The 20,838-nt window shown below is 45.1% G+C and overlaps 1 pseudogene; it reads right to left on the bottom strand.

Moving 5' to 3' along the window:
- Positions 1–5,960: 5,960 nt before the first annotated feature.
- On the bottom strand, positions 5,961–9,039 carry LOC136355261 (uncharacterized; annotated as a pseudogene).
- Positions 9,040–20,838: the final 11,799 nt, after the last annotated feature.

Genomic DNA, 20,838 nt, shown 5'->3' with positions numbered 1-20,838 from the left:
TGGACATGGTCCACACGTGGCCTCGGGTGCGCGTCCACGACGTGGACGGCCCAGATCGGCCCAAGCCGATCGGGCGGCTGAGGAGAGCGGTGGCCGGGCACGGGCACAGCCGGGGCTGGCCCGACCGACCATAGAGGGCGGCGGCGCGCAGTCACCGGCGACGGCGGGCGGCGGGCGGCACAGGGAGCGGCAGCGCGCAGCGCGGGAAGCGGCGAGAGGAAACGGAGGCAGTGAGGGAGAGGGAGGTGGCGGAGCTCACCGAGGGGCACGGCGACGGCGAGAGCAGCCGGCGGAGGGAGGCGGCGGCGCTCCACAGGTCGACAAGGAGGAGGGGCTCCCGGCGGCGGAAGGCGGCGACCGGGCGGCGGATGGGGAAGAGCGGGACGCGGCGAAGCCGGCGATGCAGCCGATGCGTCGCAGCGGCAGCCGGGGTGAAGGCAAACGGCGACCGGAGGCGGAAAAAAGGCGGCTGGTAGGGTGGTATGGTGGGGAGGTGGTTCTGGTGGTGGAGGGGAAAAAGGGATCGGTGGCCGGGCTTGCCCGCGCGGCGGCGAAGCCGGCTGCGGTGGTGGCAGGGCGCGGGAGCGGCTCAGGCGGCGACGACATGCGGCTGGAGGCGGTTTAGGGTGGTGGCGACTCGGGTGCATGGTGGAAGGGGAGTTTCGGTGGAGGTTTGTGCAAATGGAGCGGTGGCCGATGTGCGGCGAGGCATGGCGAAGCCGGTGGTGTAAGCGGCGCAGCGCGGCGGTGGCTACGGCGACGGCGGCGTGCAGCCGGAGCTCGCCGGAAAGCAGCGGAGCGCGGGCTCGCGCGGGGAACACGGGAGAGGTAACGAGGAGCTCGGGGAGGAGAGGGAAACGGAAGAGGAGAGCACGAGGGTGCTTTTTATAGGCTCGGGGAGGAGAAATCGTGGCCGGACGTGGCGGATTTGAAGCGGCAACGGCCGGCGACGTGGGCGACATCGTGGGCGAAGTGGGGCTCGATTTGGCGCCAAAAATTGGGGAAAAGTGGGGGATTTGGTGGAGGAGGTGGAGGGGAACCGATTTTATGCGGTTTGGGCGCGAGGGCGCGAGCGGGAGGAGCCGGAATCGGCGGCGACGTGGTGGCAATGGCGGCAATGGCGGTTTTGGCTCTGGAGGCCGAAGGTAGAGGAAGGACCTGACAGGTGGGGTCGTCGGGCCCACCTGTCGGGGAGGGAGAGAGGGAGGAGAGCCAGGGGGTTATTTAGACTTTGCACGAGGGGAAATTGATCGGGCCGAAAAGGGAGGGGTCGGCCCGAGAGGGAGAAGGGAAAGAGAGAGGGGCGAGCGGGCCAAGGAGGGGAAAGGATCTTGGGCCGAAAGCGGCCCAAAGACAAAGAGGGGAAAATTTATTTGTTTTCTTTTTATTTGAATTGATTAAATAAAATTTGTGCTATTAAAATTATTTCTCGAGCTCCGAAAATTCACGGAAAATTCCGGAGAGTATTTTAGGGCACAAAGAATATTACAAAATATTCCCGGCCAATGATTTTTAAGGGAAAATTTTAATTCTCCCATCAATTCATTCGGATAAATTGCTTTAACTTTTAATATAATTTCTAGAAATGCATTATTAATTGATTTTTAATCCCGAACGAAAATCGGGGCGTTACAGCAGTGCATGTAATGGCATACGTAGTAGCCGGACAAGTTAGTCCCCTTTTCCTGCTTTGCACACTGAAAGAGAAACAACGAGAGATTTAGTATGCATATCTGATTTAGAACAAAGAAGTGATTCAATACAAAATTGGAGCTAGCATGTACTAACCGGAAAATTGAACCTTCGGGTGAGTTTTTCATTCCAGATCCCGCGGACCAATGTACGGAACCGAATCCATGCTCTATTTAGAGTTGTTAGGAAGGATTAATTTATTATCCGAGATCTAGTAGTTATACAATGATTCATAATGACAGTGCAATATATGATAATACCTATCTATCACTTCGAAAATCTTTGCGAAAGTTTTCTCCGGTTTATCCATTGAATCGTAGACATGAACTTTGGATTTCTCAAGGTCGAAAAGAAGAAGGACCCAATGGAATCTGCAATTTGCATTACATGATACATTGTATGATTGTAGGAACTTTGTAGGAACAAAATTGAAGGAACAAAATTGAAGTTAATTATGATTGTAGGAACTCACGATGTGTTGTAGGGAAGTAGTATGAACCTCTTATAATGCTGCTGCACCAGGAAATGGACGATATTGTCCTCGGTTTGTTTCTCGTATTGTTGTATCATCAGCGTGTTCACTTTGCGTGGGTCCATGAATCCAGTATTGAATTTGTTGTGTTGACGACTCAACTGAATCTCCATTCTACAACGGGGAAAAGGAATGTGTGTGAGCAACGTTCAAAGGAGGAACAAAATTGAACTATAAACGGTACTTACAAAGTCCACGCGCTGAGAATAGAGACGTCGAGGGCCTTCAGGTGGTATAAGTCGAAGACTTCTTCGTAGCGGATCCAAATAACATCTTCTCCTTGGTAATAATCTGAGTTTCGCACCCTAGCTCTGAACATCTCTCTACCCATCGCTGATTTGTCCATGTACCATTGATGGAACCGGTACATCTGTGTAGGTAGCTCTCTGATCTTATCAGGCGTGACTAGCGGTTCACCGAGTTTAAACGTGTACATGACCAGAGTATGATGGCGTGGGCTGTGTCTCCAAGTTTCTTCTCCCCGTCTCCTCCGGGGATGTCAAACTCGAGATCCTCGTAGGTTCGTTCGATCAGCTCTATCTCGACCTTCGCATATCCATGTGGAATGGGCCTACAATGGTATGTACTCAAAGGGTCCGTGGGTATGGCCATACCCGACGCGACCTTCACAAGAAATATAGTTCATTAATTACTAATCAACATATATATGTAACAAATTTGGCATTTCGCATACCTTGATAGACAAGTTCCTGAATGGAGTATGCATATCGCAGGGTGTTTGCTGCGTGATATCATCAACGGGGAAGTGGGTTGCTTCGTGAGCTGCCACTGCCTCAATGCCCTCTGATCCAACTTGGCCCGTTGATGCGCAGCTGCTGCGGTTGCCCGAGGGGCTCACCATGACGGGCGCTTGTGTTTCCATTCCGCGCTGCTCGGCCAGGCGTTGGTCCACCTGTCTTGTCACCTCCTCTTGCATCCTTGCCTCGTAGGTGGACACCCTGTACTCAAGATCGATGATCTTAGCCTCTGTATCCCTCTTGCTCCTCATCCGACTCCTATACGTGTGGATGTCCTCTTTGAATCCATATTTCCAAGGAAGGACGCCTTTTCCTCACGTTCGTCCTGGATGCTCAGGATTCTGTAGTGCGAGGGTGAGCTCGTCCTTCTCTCTGTCGGGCCGGAAAGTCCCCTGCGTAGAGGCTTCAATTGCATCCGCAAGTCGGCGTGCTGCATCTCGAATCTCATCGCCGAATATGAGGGAGCCATCACCTGGATTGAGCGATCCACCGTGTGCATAGAACCAGTTCCTCGATCGCTCAGGCCAATTAGCCGTGGCCGGCTCGATACCCCTTGCTATCAAGTCAGCTTCCAACTTGTCCTACTTAGGGATTGCCTTTCCATATCCGCCTGACCCAAGACGGTGATGGTATTTCTTCTTAGCTGCATTGGCTTTGTTCTTTTCTATCTGTGCTTGCCCTTGCGCTCCAGTCTTGTATGCCACAAACGCATCCCAGTGATCCCTAAGCTTGTTATGCACGTTGAAATCAGGTGTCAAGCCCTTGAGGATGTATCTCTTGTACAGATCTGATTTGTAGCTCTGGAATAGTTCTGCCATTTTCTTCAGGGTCCATTCTTTGCATCTGGGACGATCTGCCTCAGGGATCGTGAATGTCTCCAGCATGGTGGTCCACAACATGTCCTTCTCTGTGTCAGGGAGAAAGCTATCTTCATCCCCGTGTGACCTAGTTCGACGCCAGTACACTATGCTGATGGGGACGTTGTCTCTCAAGACCCAACCACAATGATTCACAAACTTTCGTCCTATACCCACCGGGGCTACTGGTTCACCGTCTGGGGCAATCTCAGTAACGATGTGCCTCCCTCAAGCTTCTTCGCGGGACCTCTTTTCCCGCGTGGCCTCTTCTGTCCAGCCGATGGTTGATTATTAGTCCCCTCCTCGGTCCCCTCCTGGTTAGCCTCCTGGTTACCCTCATCGTTGCCCTCCTCGTTCAGGTATTGGTTGGGATCCTCGTTCCCCTCATCATCCACCCAGTACTGACTGCTGCCCTCTGCGATCGTGTCTAACAGGATTTGTTCGTCATCGCGGTCTGCCATCTGTGCGTGCAAAGAAAAAAAGACAGTGAGGTCATGGACATCAACATGTACAGCTTATACGTCTAAACCCTACAAGTATACATGTATAATTCGCTAAGTCATTGTTCTCGTTAAGTCGTTAAGTCGCTAAGTCGTCGTTCTCGCTAAGTCGCTAAGTCGCTAAGTCGCTAAGTCGTTGTCCGTCAAAGTCGCTAAGTCGTCGTTCGTGAAAGTCGCTAAGTCGTCATTCGTGAAAGTCGCTAAGTCGTTGTCTGTCAAAGTCGCTAAGTCGTCGTTCGTGAAAGTCGCTAAGTCGTTGTCCGTCAAAGTCGCTAAGTCGTCGTTCTCGCTAAGTCGCTAACTCGCTAAGTCGCTAAGTCGTTGTCCGCCAAAGTCGCTAAGTCGTCGTTCGTGAAAGTCGCTAAGTCACTAAGTCGTCGTTCGTGAAAGTCGCTAAGGTGGCGGCGGCGGTGGAGGTGGAGGTGGAGGTGGAGGTGGAGTTGGCGCGCGGCGGTGGCGGCGGCGTAGGTGGAGTCGGCGCGCGGCGGCGCGCGGCGGCGGTGGAGGTGGAGTCGGCGCGCGGCGGCGGCGGTGTCAGCGCGCGGCGGTGGAGTCGGCGACGACGATGGCGGCGAGGTCCGGTCGGCCGGCGTGTGTCAAGATCGATCGAGAGAGAGAGAGAATGCGAGATCGGAGGCGCAAAATTTGCGCCCCTCACCTTGAGGGAGGCAACGCTATCGGTGGCGTTCGCGAGGGCGGATGAGCATGGCGAGCACGACGACGACGACGGCGGAGGCGACGGCGACGTCTGGGGCGGTAATGGCATGGGAGGAAGAAGATCGATCATGGAGAAGTCTAAGTGTGGCGCGGGGAAGCCGATGCAGTGGATATTTATACCCGGTAATCTTTTGTCCCGGTTCGTGGCTTCAACCGGGACTAAAGATATCTTTAGTCCCGGTTGGTAGTAACAACCGGGAATAAAGAACAAATATTTACTCCCGGTTGTTACTACTAACCGGGACTAAAGATATCTTTAGTCCCGGTTGAAGCCACGAACCGGGACAAAAGATGTTTTCCCGCTATTCCAAAATTTGTATTGGTCCCGGATACTGTTAAAAACCAGGACTAAATATGTGTACACAAAACCGATTTATGGCCTTTTTAAATTGTCTTACAAGTCGAAATAAATACCAATAAATCCAATATAATTAGCACATGGCCGATTTATATGGTTTCAAAGTCCAAATAAATACCAAAATCGTACGTAATTTACGTATGGCCGAATTAAATGTTTTCAAAATTTTAATAAATAGAAATAAACAGGATATGCCTAAGTAAATGGTCTCAAAGTATAAATAAATAGAAATAATCATTTATAATTAACATAAGGCCAATTTAATTATATTCAAAGTGTAAATAAATAGAAATTATCATTTATAATTAAGATATGGCCTACTTAATTGTTTTCAAAGTGGAAATAAATACCAATAATCAGTTATAAATAACATATTGCCTAATTAATTGTATTCAAAGTGTAAATAAATGGAAGTAACCATTTATAAATATCATATGGTTGAAAAATAGTAATACATTACAAATTAAGCAGTTGAGAATAATATATTGATCCAAATTGTTCGACCTTCAATACAATACAAATAATTTACATCTTCCATCAAACAACCTAGGTCACTGTCTTCCTCACGTACTTTCTCCTCACTATTGTTCCTTCGCTATGATCGTTGCATGAGTATGGCGTGTCCTCCTTTGATAGTATGATGCTCGGGTCAACCGTCACTGCAAACGGAGGTTGCCCCTCAAACAGATCGTAATTTTCGTCAGTCTTATCCTCGACTCCAACGATTTTCCTCTTGCCTGGGAGAACAACATGGCGTCTTGGCTCATCGGGCCCTTTCCCCTTCTTTGGTTTGCTATCCATGTTCTTCACGTAAAAAACTTGTGTTACATCATTGGCTAGAACGAATGGTTCATCTGAGTATCCTACCCTGTTTAGGTCATCTCGCTGTCATCCTGCTGTCATCAATCATTACGCCTCCACCGGTCAGCCTAACCCATTGGCACCGAAACAGAGGGACCTTCAGGGGTCCATACTCTAGTTCCCAAATGTTGTCGATGACACCGTAATACATGCTAGTTGGACCATCGTGTCCTATGGCATTGATACGAACACCACTGTTCTGGTTCGTGCTCTTTTTGTCTTGGGCTCTTGTGTAAAAAGTGTATCCATTGATTTCATGACCTTGGAATGTAGTTACCGAGCCGGAGGGTCCCCTAGCCAAGAAGGCTAGTTGTCGGTCAATCGTCTCGTTACCCAGGAGGTGTTCTCGCAGCCAAGCGGGGAAAGTATCAATATGATGGCGTGTAATCCAGGCATCGGACTTGCCACTGTTTTCTGAGCGAACAATCGCAAGGTGCTCATCAATGTAAGGAGCAACCAACGAAGATTGTTGCAAAACCGTGAAATGTCCTTTACGGAATAAATCGTTGTCTACAGTCATAATTGCTCTCCTTCCAAGTGTGCCCTTTCCCCGTAGTCTCCCCTCATGGATTGATTCGGGTACCCCGATTGGCTCGAGGTCTTCAATAAAATCTACGCAGAACTCAATGACCTCCTCTGTTCCATACCCCTTCGCGATGCTTGCTTCCGGACGAGAACGGTTACGAACGTACTTCTTTAGAACGCCCATGTACCTCTCGAAAGGAAACATGTTGTGTAGGTACACAGGACCGAGAATACCGATCTCTTTTACAAGGTGGCACAGAAGATGTGTCATTATATTGAAGAATGATGGTGGAAAGATCAACTCAAAGCTGACAAGGCATTGCACCACGTCATGCTGAAGGGCGGCTAAACTTTCTGGATCAATGACTTTCTGTGAAATTGCGTTCATGAAAGCACAAAGCTTCGTTATTGTTACCCGCACATTATCAGGAAGGATACCACGAATTATAACAGGAAGCAGCTGTGTCATAAGCACGTGACAGTCATGAGACTTTAGGTTTTGTAACTTCTTATCCTTCGTGCTTATTATTCTCTTTACATTCGAGGAGTATTCGGACGGTACCTTGATGCTCTCTAGGCATTGAAACATACTCTCCTTCTCTTCCTTGCTTAGGGTGTAGCTCGCCGGACTTAAGTAATGGCTTCCTTTCTCGTTCGGTTCCGGATGAAAGCCCTCGCGTTGTTCCATATGCTTGAGATCATTGCGTGCTTCGAGTGTATCTTTGGACTTCCCATATACACCTAAGAAGCCTAGCAGGTTTACGCAAAGGTTCTTAGTGAGGTGCATTACGTCGATTGCGTGGCGAACGTCCAAGACCTCCCAATAGGGTAGCTCCCAAAAAATAGAGTTTTTCTTCCACATCGCCGCGTGACCATCTTCGCTCTCTATAGGTTGGCTGCCAGGCCCCTTTCCAAATACTACTTTCAGATCCTTCACCATTTCGAACACTGCTTTCCCGTTGCGATGTTTAGGCTTAGTACGATGGTATGCCTTCTGTTCGAAGTGCTTGCCTTTTTTCCGTACAGGGTGGTTTGCAGCAAGGAGTCGACGATGGCCCATGTACACAACCTTCCTGCAATGCTTCAGATAAGTACTTTCAGTTTCATCCAAACAGTGAGTGCAAGCGTTGTACCCCTTGTTTGATTGTCTGGATAGGTTACTAAGTGCAGGCCAATCGTTAATTGTAACGAATAGCAACGCTCGTAGGTTAAATTGCTCCTGCTTGTCCTCATCCCACACGGGGACGCCCTCTTTCCTCCACAGCACTTTCAGATCTTCAACCAATGGTCTTAGGTACACATCAATGTCGTTACCAGGTTGCTTCGGGCCTTGAATAATAATCGGCATCATGATGTACTTCCGCTTCATGCATAGCCAAGGGGGAAGATTGTAGATGCACATGGTGACTGGCCAGGTGCTATGGCCACTGCTCATCTCTCCAAACGGATTCATTCCATCAGTGCTTAAACCAAACCTCATGTTTTGTGCATCCTCGCCGAAGTCTTTAAATGTTCTGTCGATATTTCGCCACTGCGACCCGTCAGCGGGGTGTCTCAGCATCCCATCCTGTTTACGTTCTTCTGCGTGCCACCGTATCATTCTAGCTTGTGATTTGTTCCTGAAAAACCGCTTCAGCCTTGGTATTATAGGAAAATACCACATCACCTTAGCAGGAATTCTCTTCTTCAAAGGTTGTCCGTCAACTTCACCTGGATCATCTCGTCTTATCTTGTATCGTAGTGCTTTGCAAACAGGGCATGCTTCTAGGTTTTCGTACTCACCGCGATACAGGATATAGTCGTTCGGACACGCGTAAATCTTCTGTACTTCTAGACCTAGAGGGCAGACTGTCTTCTTAGCTTCGTATGTACTTTCGGGCAATTCGTTCCCCTCCGGAAGAATGTTCTTTACGAGTTTCAATAACTCGCCGAATGCCTTGTCACTCACACCATTTTTAACCTTCCATTGCAAGAATTCTAGGATGGTACTCAACTTTTTGTAGCCCTTCTCGCAACCTGGGTACAACGCTGTTCTGTGGTCCGCTAACATGCGCTTCAGTTTCTGCACCTCCTTTTCACTTTCGCAGTCCTCCTGTAAGTCCCGCAATATTTGACCAAGTTCATCAGCACCGTCATTCCCTTCAACATCCAGCTCCGCCTCGCCCATTGTGTTTTCTTCAAATCCGCCATACTGAGCCCAGTCCGGAATGTTCTCATCTTCTACTTCATCTTCTTCCATTGCAACCCCAACCTCTCTGTGCGAGGTCCAACAATTGTAGCTACGCATGAACCCCCACTGAAACAGGTGGGCATGAATAGTTCGTGGGGTGGAATACTCCTTCTGGTTTTTGCACTTGTCGCATGGACAGCTTATAAAACCGTTACGCTTGTTATCATTGGCCACACCCAAAAAATAATGCACGCCGTCAATAAACTCTTTCGACCGCCGATCCGCGTACATCCATTGCCGATCCATCTATATGAAATACATATAAATCATAATTATACAAAATCCAAGATTTACAAGGTAATTACATAATAATACAATAATTGAATATAATTATTCATACAATTAATCATTATTATTAAATTCATTGTACATATTTTTCATGTTTTAATTACATTATAAACAAATATTTAATATGTTTTTCTTATTTTAATATTAAATTAGCTTAGTTTTATAATTTCATACAAAATTATATGTAATTATTCAAACAAGTATTTATAATCTTCTTTATTCCCTACACACACTTTCTCTCTCATCAGCTTCCATCACATTTTTTAGAGGGAAAAATATGTAAAAAAAATAGCTCCAAATGTAGATGCTAAGCAAAACAAAGAGTAGGATGAAGTTACTAACCTTTTGAAGACCTCAAATTTGTATATTACCACCAAAAAAATTTACTTAAAATTTTGACAGCAACTCCCTCCCTCAAAGCTTAATTTTGAAGCAATGGCTCGGGCTAGAGGAGGAAGAAGGGGTATATAAAGCTGTGCAACTTTAGTCCCGGTTGGTAACACCAACCCGGCATAAAGATCTCAAATCACTTTAGTCCCGGTTTGTATTACCAACCGGGACTAAAGATATGATCTTTAGTCCCGGTTGGTAACACGAACCGGGACTAAAGATCCCAAGCCCCCCGACAGAGGTCTGACATGCCCTGTCAGGAGACGAACCGTCTTTAGTCCCGGTTGGTATCGTCCCGTTGAAGTAATAAACCGGGACTAATAAGCCACTTTAGTCCCGGTTCGTTTTGGAACCGGGACTATTGTGGAAATCGGCCGACCCTCTAAAGACCTCTTCTCCAGTAGTGATATATCTCAAGGATCTGTTTCCAATAAAAAAGAAATCTCCTCTCTCTATACATACGTACTCCTCCCTCTGTGGTAAGTACCTGAATTTCCTACTTTATTGCTAGCAACCCCATATAAAATCTTAAGTTACTAAATTATACTCACTCTGTTTCTAAATATTCGACACGTTGACTTTTTTAAACATGTTTGACCGTTCGTCTTATTCAAAAAATTTTATAAAATATGTAAAACTATATATATACATATAATTCAAATGATAGGAAAAGAATTAATAATTACTTAAATTTTTTTGAATAAGACGAACGGTCAAAGATGACTAAAAAAAGTCAACGGCGTCAAACATTTTGGAATGGAGGGAGTATAATAAACCACAAAGATGCAGAGAAATCAAAACATTGAATATGTTTTCAACGTGCGTGCTGCTTGCTTTAATGTGGTTATCCAAATAGACTAACCTATTCTTGCTAGGGATTATCAATGCAGTTAGCATTAGGTCTGCTACAAATGAGGGTGTGCACGTGTTTTCATCCTGCTAAGCTCTACTAGATTTATCTTAATCATCAAATTTGCGAACACATTTAAATTTAGATCCATGGTGTCTTTAAAATACTTAATGATTCAACCGTGGTAAACTTCTATGGAAAAGAATAATTTCTAGGGCATGTCATCCTAATTACCATTTTAAAATTAAAAAAAATTATATACTAAAGGTATACAAACACTCCTATACTACCACGTGGTACGCCTATAAACACTACTAAACCGCACGTGGAATTATAATAAATCGGTAAACCATCAATTTTCGACTATTAGATTTATCTTTTTTTTCTTAAAAAAAACCACAATCCACATCCATCGCCTGTCTCCCACCGGCATAACTCTCCTCTCCCCACTGGCCCACCCTTCCGACCACCCCACGCATGTAAGTATATATATATACACTTTCTCCGTCTTCAATAATTCTTTCTCTCACCTTCCTTTTTTATAAATAAAAAATTTAATTATAAAAAATATTATGAAGAAAACAAATCTAACCATCAATTTTCAATTAAATTGGTGGACTTATAATTTCATCAATTTTCATTTAAATCAGTGGAGTTATAATTTTAAAAATTGGATTTAAAGACATAAATAATTCAAACAGATGAACGCATTAAATCTACCTCAATAAAAAAAATCTCCTTACCAAATAACAACAAAACATTAAAAAACATGACAACGCATATTAGATATTCTTGAATCATTTTACATAGTAAAGATCAATTAAACGTGCTCTACAGCACTCTTAAGTCACCACGTATGATATTTTAAAACTTTGAAAAAATTGAAATTCAAAGAAAAAAATAAAGTACTCCCTCCATCCACAAAAGTTAGACATATTTCACATTTGAGTTTTTCCAAATAAGTTGTTCCTATTTATAGTCTTTATGTATTTAAGACTTAAATGAAGAGATAAATTAAATGTTTGATTAGAACCGGAGGAGTCATCTAAATATTCATTGGTTGCATACTTGCATGCTTGCATTTACTCCTTGATTTTATAACATCCAAGATGATTTAATATTTTCTTGGTTTTGGTGACAAAAGTAATATGTGTGGATGGAGGGAGTATATATCTATACATTGGTTTCCACTTAATTTGATGACCCATTATTTTTAACTATTAGATCACCTTTCTCTTTATAAAAAAACTTAAGCCACCACATGTCTTGTCTTAAAGATCCTTAGAATGAGAAAACAACAAATCATAGGTTCTCACTTAGATTGTTTACAAAGATTGAAAAAAAAATAATGTACCCTCCACCTCCCTCTCCAATCACATGCACATAACACTATTACACTGCGAACCCTTTCTTATACCTGATTCGAGTTCTATGCTATTCGTTTTTCTCCAGTCTCCTCCCTATTTTCAGCTACTAAACTAAAGAGAGAAACAAATATTAAAAAGACCATAATTTTAAGCTACACTTATAATTTTATTTTATATATCATCTAATCGATGATGGTTTCTTTTTTATATAAAGTCTCCACATGTTACCCCATAAATCCTCCTAGGCGTTTTTAAACTGATGAACCCATTATTTCTAGCCATTAGATTTATCTCATATTAAAAGACAAGTGTGTATTCATAATACATCATCTTCCAAAATAATATATTGCACAACTATATTTCTTCATCCAATATTATTCACGCTAAGTTGCATGGAGTCTCACCCACACTCTACATAGAATGTTCACATATGGATTCTCTCTCAAACTAAACAATAATATTAGACTATATAAACCCATGCATTTAGTGGAGCCTCATATCCCACCCAATTCATCCGTCAACAAACAATGACAACCTACATTCAATTAAAAAAACACCTTACTTTTGAATTTACACTTAATTTGCTATACATGTTTTCTAACACAAAATATGTCAACCTACTTTTTAGATGATGAAGAATATTATAAATAATTGCTTGTAGGGATTAATTAAATATGACATGTTATAAAAATAACTAATAGCTAGGTTAGAAAATTATAAAGCAATGCTAATGAAAACAATTTATGGAGAAATCATATATTGTAGATGTTCAAACATAGTCTACGACACATGCTCGCGTGAATGCGCGGGCAATCTTCCTAGTTCTTCTTAATAGCTGATGAAAGGAGGGTTGTGGGTTGTGAATAAGCAACGATAAAGATGAAATTTTATAGATGGAACAACTTGGGTTGAGTCAAAGCCACTATGGCCTTGAGTGACTTCAACACGTGCCTTTAGATTTACTGGGGCCATTTGAGACCACTTTGCATTGTGGCTAGTGTAGCATGGGACTTGGGCTTACATGGCACTTAGGGGAGTGCCCCTCATTGTTCATGGCCTAACCCCTTCAGGCTGCATACAACTTTTGGTTGTGCCAGCCAGTTAACAATCCTTTCTTGTTCTCCATGTCCTGATCGATAATCAGATTGTCGATTAATCCAGAGTTTTTATTCTCGGAATATTGTTTGCATATTGTCTCATGAAACGGACGTGGTACTCTGGAATTGAAAGTGTTAACAAATAAGCATGGTGATGCTAACCATAGAAACAATCTTTTTAAACGTGTCTATACATTTAATAATCATGGATATCATGTCTTGTTAAACGTGTCTAAGTTGTGATATTTTTAAACGTGTCTATACAGCTTCTAAGTTGTGATCTTTTCAGCACAATTTCAAGTTTTCAACCCAGATGGCTGCTTTTAGTCCCAAAGATTATTTTGAGGCATTCAGATTTGATAGTTTAATCGAGTTGGCTAAGTCCTATCCGGATGATTTTACTTCATTGCAACTGAAGGATAGCTTCATATTTACATTGATAATATGCGAGCAGATGAAAGATTTGGCAATGTAAACACTATTTCTGAACTTGCTAAGCTGATGGTTGAGACAAAAAAAACATCTTGCTTTTCCTTTGGTCTATTTTTTGAAGTGGAATTTTCCTTTGGTCTATCACCTCCTCAAGTTAGTACTTGTCCTCCTGCATCAGTAGAGAGGTGCTTTCCAGCTATGAAAACTGTGAAGACAACACCACGTAATCGCATCGGCGACCAATTTATGAATGATTATATTGTGTGCTTCGTTGAGAAAGACTTTCTAGCTACAATTCTTGTTGATGAAGTGATTGCTCCTTTCCAGAAAATGGAAGATCGTAAAGGGAAAGTATGAGAGATTGAGAGGTAATCACACTTCTCGAAAGATAATTTATTTTTGCAATACCTTGTTGTCAACATTTATCATTATATTATATATACATTGTTAATTTAATACAACATATATGTCTGTGTTAAGACTAAGGATTCTATAGTGACCCCATCGTCATTTTGGGCTGGTTCCGCCCCTGTCTCCAAGTTTCTCTCAATTGGTCCTATTTTCTGGTTTCATGTCGGTTGGCTAACGAATATCAACCTATAGCAAAGGAAACGTATGTCAGTTTTGGTGCGAGAAACTGATAAATCAGTTCTGCACTTCTGCTAAAATCAATCATAAGATGTGCTCAGATGCAAACTCCATAAACACACACCTGCCAACTGTATATCGTTTGGCAAGGTAAGTAAGGTGTGCCAGCTCCGCTCTACTGCATGACATGCATATCACTTGCCTTTTATACTGGTAGAAAGCAGTGTTGTAGCACAAGAGCCCTCAAAGCAAGATTAGCTGCCAAATGCGACGTCTAATGCCTTATCAGTGTGGCTATGGATAACTCCTAGAACACTGATGTATGGGACAAATACATTAAAGTGTAATTTTAATGTTCGGTTTGATAGTATGTAGTATCAATATGATCAATAATTCAAGATGTGCATGTAAAATATATAGAGTAAAATGTTATGCGGAAGGTTGAGTATGTCCATTCAAACCATAGATCAGGAGGGAAAACAAAAACATCACAAAAAGGAAACACTTCTTGGTGATCATTTTGTTTAACATTGTCAATATTTCATAAGCAAATAGACATTAAGGGCCTCTTTAAATCGCATGAATAGAAAAACTGAGTAATAGGGAAAAAAACAAGATTCTAATAGGAATGCAAGTGCAAAACAGATGATTATGAAACACATGAATGACCGTTTGATTGAATCGTAGGAAAATCGCAGGAATCAGATGAGATAGATTCAAAGAAAAATTTCCAAGAAGTTAAAACTCTTGCTAAAATTCCTCCAAAATCTCTATAGAATTGTCCATTTCATAGAAATTTCTAAAAATATGATATGATTTAATCCTTTGTTTCAAAGGTATTCATATAGGCCATCTTCTGTTGTCCTGTGAGGAGAAGGAACATTAACATTGATCCTTCCTGATTTTGTTCTCTTTTTGACGCAAAAGATTTTGTTCTCTTAAGTAGCTCGATCGATCTTTGACATGGCTTTGCCCCCTACAGGGTTTTGATGTGTAGATAAATGTGATGAGATGAATCCACGTTATTGCAGTTCTCATTTCTGGTTGATTGCTATGTGCGGAGTTGATTTCTGTGCATCTTTTCCCTTGAAGTGTGATTTTTTCCCTGCCGGCTTGAGTGCCTTATGAGTTAATTTTGAACTTAATTATTGCACTCTATATGGGTTTTGATTATTGGCATTGGCAGATAGTATAGGAAGTGGTAAGGTTTTTACTGTTTTCCGTGATAAGAATCTTGCTTACCCATAGTGTTGCTGTTGTCAGTTGGCCATCAGCTGGCTTAATTGTGGCTTGTGAGAGTTGGGAATTGTCTTGCACGGCACCCCATCTGGCTGGATTTTGCATTGCAATATAAAATAGGAGATAAAACTTGCAGGGGTTTCTTGTGCTTCACCGCAGTGTTATCATGTTGTCACCTGATTCAGATAGCAAATGTTATCCTCACTTGTCACAATGAGAAGAGCTTAAGCTCTTTTTTACCATTGTAACAACATATATATATTGGGCTGCGTGCAAAGGATAAACAGGCTGGTTACACTAAACTGGGAAGGATGTTTAGTGGCTTGGGATTCTGTCTGCATGCCTAAGAACGTAGGCGGGCTGGGGGTCAAAAACATCGAAAAGCAAAATACAGCTCTCCTAGTAAGAGATTACACCACCTCCACGCTGATCACTCTTCCTGGGCTTCCTGGATATGGGGGGAACATCTAAACTCGAACTTAGCTGCTCATAATTAACATGCTTGGAACGCATTGGGACTCCATGATGTCCCTGCTGCCAATTCTTCAGAAACACACCTCAGTACGTTCAGGTTGGAGATGATCAACGAACCTCATTTTGGCATGACCACTGGTGTGGCGATGTGCTGGCTGACAAGTTCAGGCCTCTGTATACTCACTCGCTTGAAAAAAATGCCTCAGTGGCGCAGGTCCTTGCTGACGACCTCAGAACCCACTTTGCCCCCAGGCTCTCCACAGCGGCGGAAGATCAATCCAACCATCTCAGCAGCCTCTTGATGCAGTGCCTAGTGACTCATCATCTTGATGGGAAAATATGTAGTGCAAACCACATATGTAGTGGAAACTTGGAAACTACCGTTGGATCGAGAAATGGACGTCCGAGATTCGTCCACGTCACCATGAGTTAAAATTTAACTCCCTGTAAAATTTTAACTCATGAGTGAATCTGTGAGTTAAATTTTAACTCATGATGACGTGGCCGAATCTCGGACGTCCATTTCTTGATCCAACGGTAGTTTCCAAGTTTCCACCACATATATGGTTTGCACTATATATTTTTCCCCATAGAATCCTAAAAACTAGGGATCTTTATCTTGCAGGATACGACGAGATGGAGAAGTGCCCCAACTGGAAATTTGTGTGGGAGAATAAAGCTCCTATGAAAGTTCAGTTCTTTGCCTGGCTCTTGACTAAAGATCGTTTCCCAATAAAACGCAACTTGCACAAGAAAACCATAGTACCGGCTCCGACCTGTGAACTTTGCAACTCTGCTGATGAAACAGCCCTCCACCTATGCTTCCAGTGCCCCTTCGCTGTGACCTTCTGGAGCGCGATGAATATACCGGTCAATGTTGCGATGCTTGTTGAGATTGCCTCAAGTTCCCTTGAAGCACTTTAGGGTGTTCTACTTGCTATGCTTTTGGAACATGTGGAATCACCGCCACGGGGTTGTCTTCTGACACGAGGCTCCTTCTTTGCGCCGTTTACTAGAGCAGTGTATCGAGGATGCCTCCCTCTGGGGGGAAAGAATCAAAGTAGAGGAGACATGTAATTTCGACCTGGAAAGATCTCTTTTCTTCCTCCCTCCACTCTCTCAATATGTAATGCTCTAGACTTTGTAAAACTGCCCTTTGCTCCCTTTTTAATGAATTCAGGTGGGGAAGCTCTCCCCCCAGCGAATTTTCTAAAAAAAAAATGGGAAGGATGGGACATGCCTGAGTTTATTTCCATAAAGTTGGACACACCCTGATCCAAGAGTGTCAGGAAACTCATTTTAGCCTTGGATGCTCTGCATCACCTCCTTCAACTCGGGAGTTCTCAAGAAAAATTAAAGTTAGGTTGTGTTTAGTTCAGCGCAAAGTTTGGATTTTGGTTGAAATTGGAGATGATGTGACTGAAAAGTTGTGTGTGTATGACACGTTGATGTGATGGAAAAGGACTGAAGTTTGGATCCAAACTTTGGATCTAAACACAGCCTTATTGTAATTCATCAGCGATGTTCCTTAATCCGACGTGTCGACACCGTTGTCAACAAATCTTGAAAGAGAAAATTGACATTTAGCCATCCTCGGGTTGGGGTTTCGCTAGAATGCCATCCCCGAATGTGGCTTCGTTATAATGCCATCTTCAAACGTCACCATCTTGCCATATTGCCATTCATCCAATTTCAGTTATTTGCAAATGTTATCCACTATGATCTGACTTTTTTGCCCCTATGGCTATTTCGTTGACTTGCATGGGAGGGACAGATCGATCTCCATCCAGTCGTCTTCTTCCTCTAGTAGTCGCAGCCGGACGGCAAGCATAGCTCGGACGTGCTCCCGGTCCCAGCGCTATCGCAGCCGAGCTCTAGCAGTCGGCTGCGCATCTTCTCCGGCACGGCGAACCCGACGCTGGCGCAGGAGGTGGCGTTCTATCTGGGCATGGAGCTGGGTAGGGTGAAGATCAAGCGGTTCACGGACGGGGGAAGCGTGCGTGGTTGTGACATGTTCCTGGTGCAGGCCACCTGCCCACCACCCAACGAGAACATGATGGAGCTCCTCATCATGATTGATGGACGGCCGCCGCGCATCTTGCGGTTTGGGCGGCAGCAGCAGCACTAGTATGGCTATCGATCTCGCCAGCCATGGCGGAGCTCGCCATTGAAGAGGGACTTCAAAATCCACAACAGAATTAAGCCGATTTGAGTGGGATTTGTGGGGGGAATTGATGAGGAGGACGAGAGGAACTGATTTTTGCATTCAATTTGGGGCGAGAGCAACCGAGGAGGGAGATCAAGAGAGGGCATTGTTGCATGAGTTCACCGGAGGGAGAAGGATGGTGGCGGGCGGAGGTGGAAGACGCTCCTGGCGAGTGGGCCCCACGGTGGAAGGATCTTGGCCGGTGCGTGGAGTGGCTAAAGCAAGGGCATTTTGGTCAAACCAAATAAGCAAAACAATGAAAAATATTTGCAAATAACTGAAATTGGCTAAAATGGCAGTGTGGCAGGATGGGGGCGTTTGAAGATGGCATTATAACGAAACCACATCCGGGGATGGCATTCTGGCGAAACCCTAATCCGAGAATGGCTAAATGTCAATTTTCTCATCTTGAAATGGTTTGGTGATATGACATACAAGCAGTTGAGATTATAGGCATATAATGATTTAATCTATTCCATAAATAAATCATGACATTACAGATAAAAACTAGCATGAACGCATCATTAGATCTGCACATGTAAACTACACAGTATAACATGAACAGATCAAACATGCGCAACATATTGAACACGTACCGAGGTGGCGGAAAGACCGGCTGCTCGGTCGAAACTTTTCGCAGGCGTCTATGAAGGCACGCAGCACGCGAGCGAAGAGGAAGACGAGCCGTCGCGGACGAACAGGGAGCAGTCGTGCAAAGCGCTTCCTAAAAACCTTATTACCGCCTTCTCCCGGTGCAGGACATCGAAGGCAGAGGTTCCGGAGACCTGCTCTCCCGATCGCAGGTACACGCCGGCGAGCGGGATGGAGTAACCTACGAGCGATGGCGCGGCACAGAGTAGGAGGCAAACCCTAGATTGATTTCGCGTGTGTTGCGTGAAGGCGGTGGCTCGGTTTATATAGAGAAGGGTCGCTTGATCAGGGCGCCCGCACGATCTCCACTACGCGTAACCGAACCGGATAAGTCGCGCGTAACTTATCCGGACTCCACGCCGTTTGCACGCACCGGATTTTTCGGAACGTTTCCAAAACAAAAACGAATCCGAATTTTGCAACAAAACAAAACTGCAAAAGGAGGCTGCATCTGCGTGTGTGTTCTCTCTCTTCTCTCCACCACACATGCTTCAAGTAGCTAGGAGGGTATCCTCTCTTTTAAGGAGGTCCCTCTTTTCTAGAATAAGCAAGGTGATACTAAACTCCATATGCATGTCATCCCATGAGGTGGGCTTTTGTGATTTTTCAAAGAATTAATCTTCGAGTGGACTAAGGCCCATTCATTAATTCCAACACAAGCCTCGAAGTCGATACTAGGTACAGAATGGCAAATATTCTCCAAGATTCTGACAGCATGTACAGACTTTCCGATGACCTATCTTGCTTAAATTTCAGCTAATAACCACGTGCACAAGGCCAAGGCAGGTACATTTGCAGAGGCTTGCAGCCAATACAAGCTTATTGGATTATTAAGACCAGAAAGGGCATGTCATAGTGTCGGACTGTATCGTGTCAGAATTCGTCTGGTGTCCTCGTCAACAGTTAGATGACGAAGCGGAGCCTCAAATCCGAGTCGGAGTCGGAGAGAAGACCGTGCACTCGTGCAGCCTCCAATCCAAGTCGGAATCAATATATCAGGGCTCTTCAATCCTTATAAATAGCCTACACCCCTTGCCCGCCACTTCCACGATCAGCAAGTTTCTCTCTGTGTGTGTGTCAGTGTCAACTTTTCATCTTTGCCCGCGCTGCAAAACCAACTCATCAACCAGCGACATCGAACGATCCATCCATCACCGATGGCGGGAAGCGACATGGACGACCTCGTCGCGCGGTTCATGGACATCACCATGCTCGACAGTCGAGACGCCGCAGCTAACCACATCAGATCATGCCGCGGCAGCCTCGACGACGCCCTCGCCCTCTACTTCGCCGCCGCCGACGACGAGCCCCCCATCCGCCCGCCCATCCCGACCCGCACCGAGAGGCTCTACGGCGACGACGACGACGACGACCACGGGCATCTCACGGCCACGCCACCGCCACCGCCACCGCCGCCCCCGCCGGTGCCCGTCGTCCGCCCGCCAATGCCGGTCCCTGCGCGCACGGAGAGCTTCTTCCAAGACGCCGGGTATCTCAGGGCCGTGCTCGGCAACAGCAACGTGGTGGAGGAGGAAGACGGCGACGCGGCGTCGGACTACGGCGAGGCGACGGAGGGGGAGGAGGCGTGCAGTGTGCGCGTCAGGTTCCCCGACGGGCGGGTGGTGCAGAAGGAGTTCGGCGCGGCACGGCCGGTGGAGGCGCTCTTCCGATACTGCCACCGCCACTCGGTTTCGGCGGCCGGCGGCGGGAGGCGGGCGTTCCGGCTGGTGCGGTTCGCCGGCGCGGCGTCGGAGGAGATTCGCCGGGGCGACGCCACGTTCCAGCAGCTGGGCCTCCACTGCTGGACCCTTCACCTCCTCTTCGGGCTCGGCCCACGGGCCCCCAGTGACGGACACTGACTGAACAACTCCCGAGTCCGAGACTATTATTATTGTCTTCGTCCACGGCGTTACTGCTGTATTCGCCAAATTCTTTTGTTTTTGTCTCATTGTGAGAGCAAATTTCGAATTCAATTCGTGTCAGATTCTTACTTCGATTTTAATTTGTGTTAAACGCTTAGAAGGTTCTTAAGAGAGGCACCAAAGGGAAGCCTAGATGACCATGCACCAAGTGGACTTGACACCATGTGCCAAATTGATAGTACTAGTATTTATAATTATTTACTCCCTCCGTTCCAAAATATAGTTATTTGAAAGTGTCGTCCCAAAATATAGCTATTTGAAAGTGGATGAGACATATCCAGTCCAATGAATTTAGACAAGGGCC

This window comes from Oryza sativa, chromosome 2 (genome assembly GCF_034140825.1).
Source record: "Oryza sativa Japonica Group chromosome 2, ASM3414082v1".
NCBI classification, from domain to species: Eukaryota; Viridiplantae; Streptophyta; class Magnoliopsida; order Poales; family Poaceae; genus Oryza; species Oryza sativa.
This window is presented reverse-complemented; position numbering and strand designations above follow the sequence as displayed.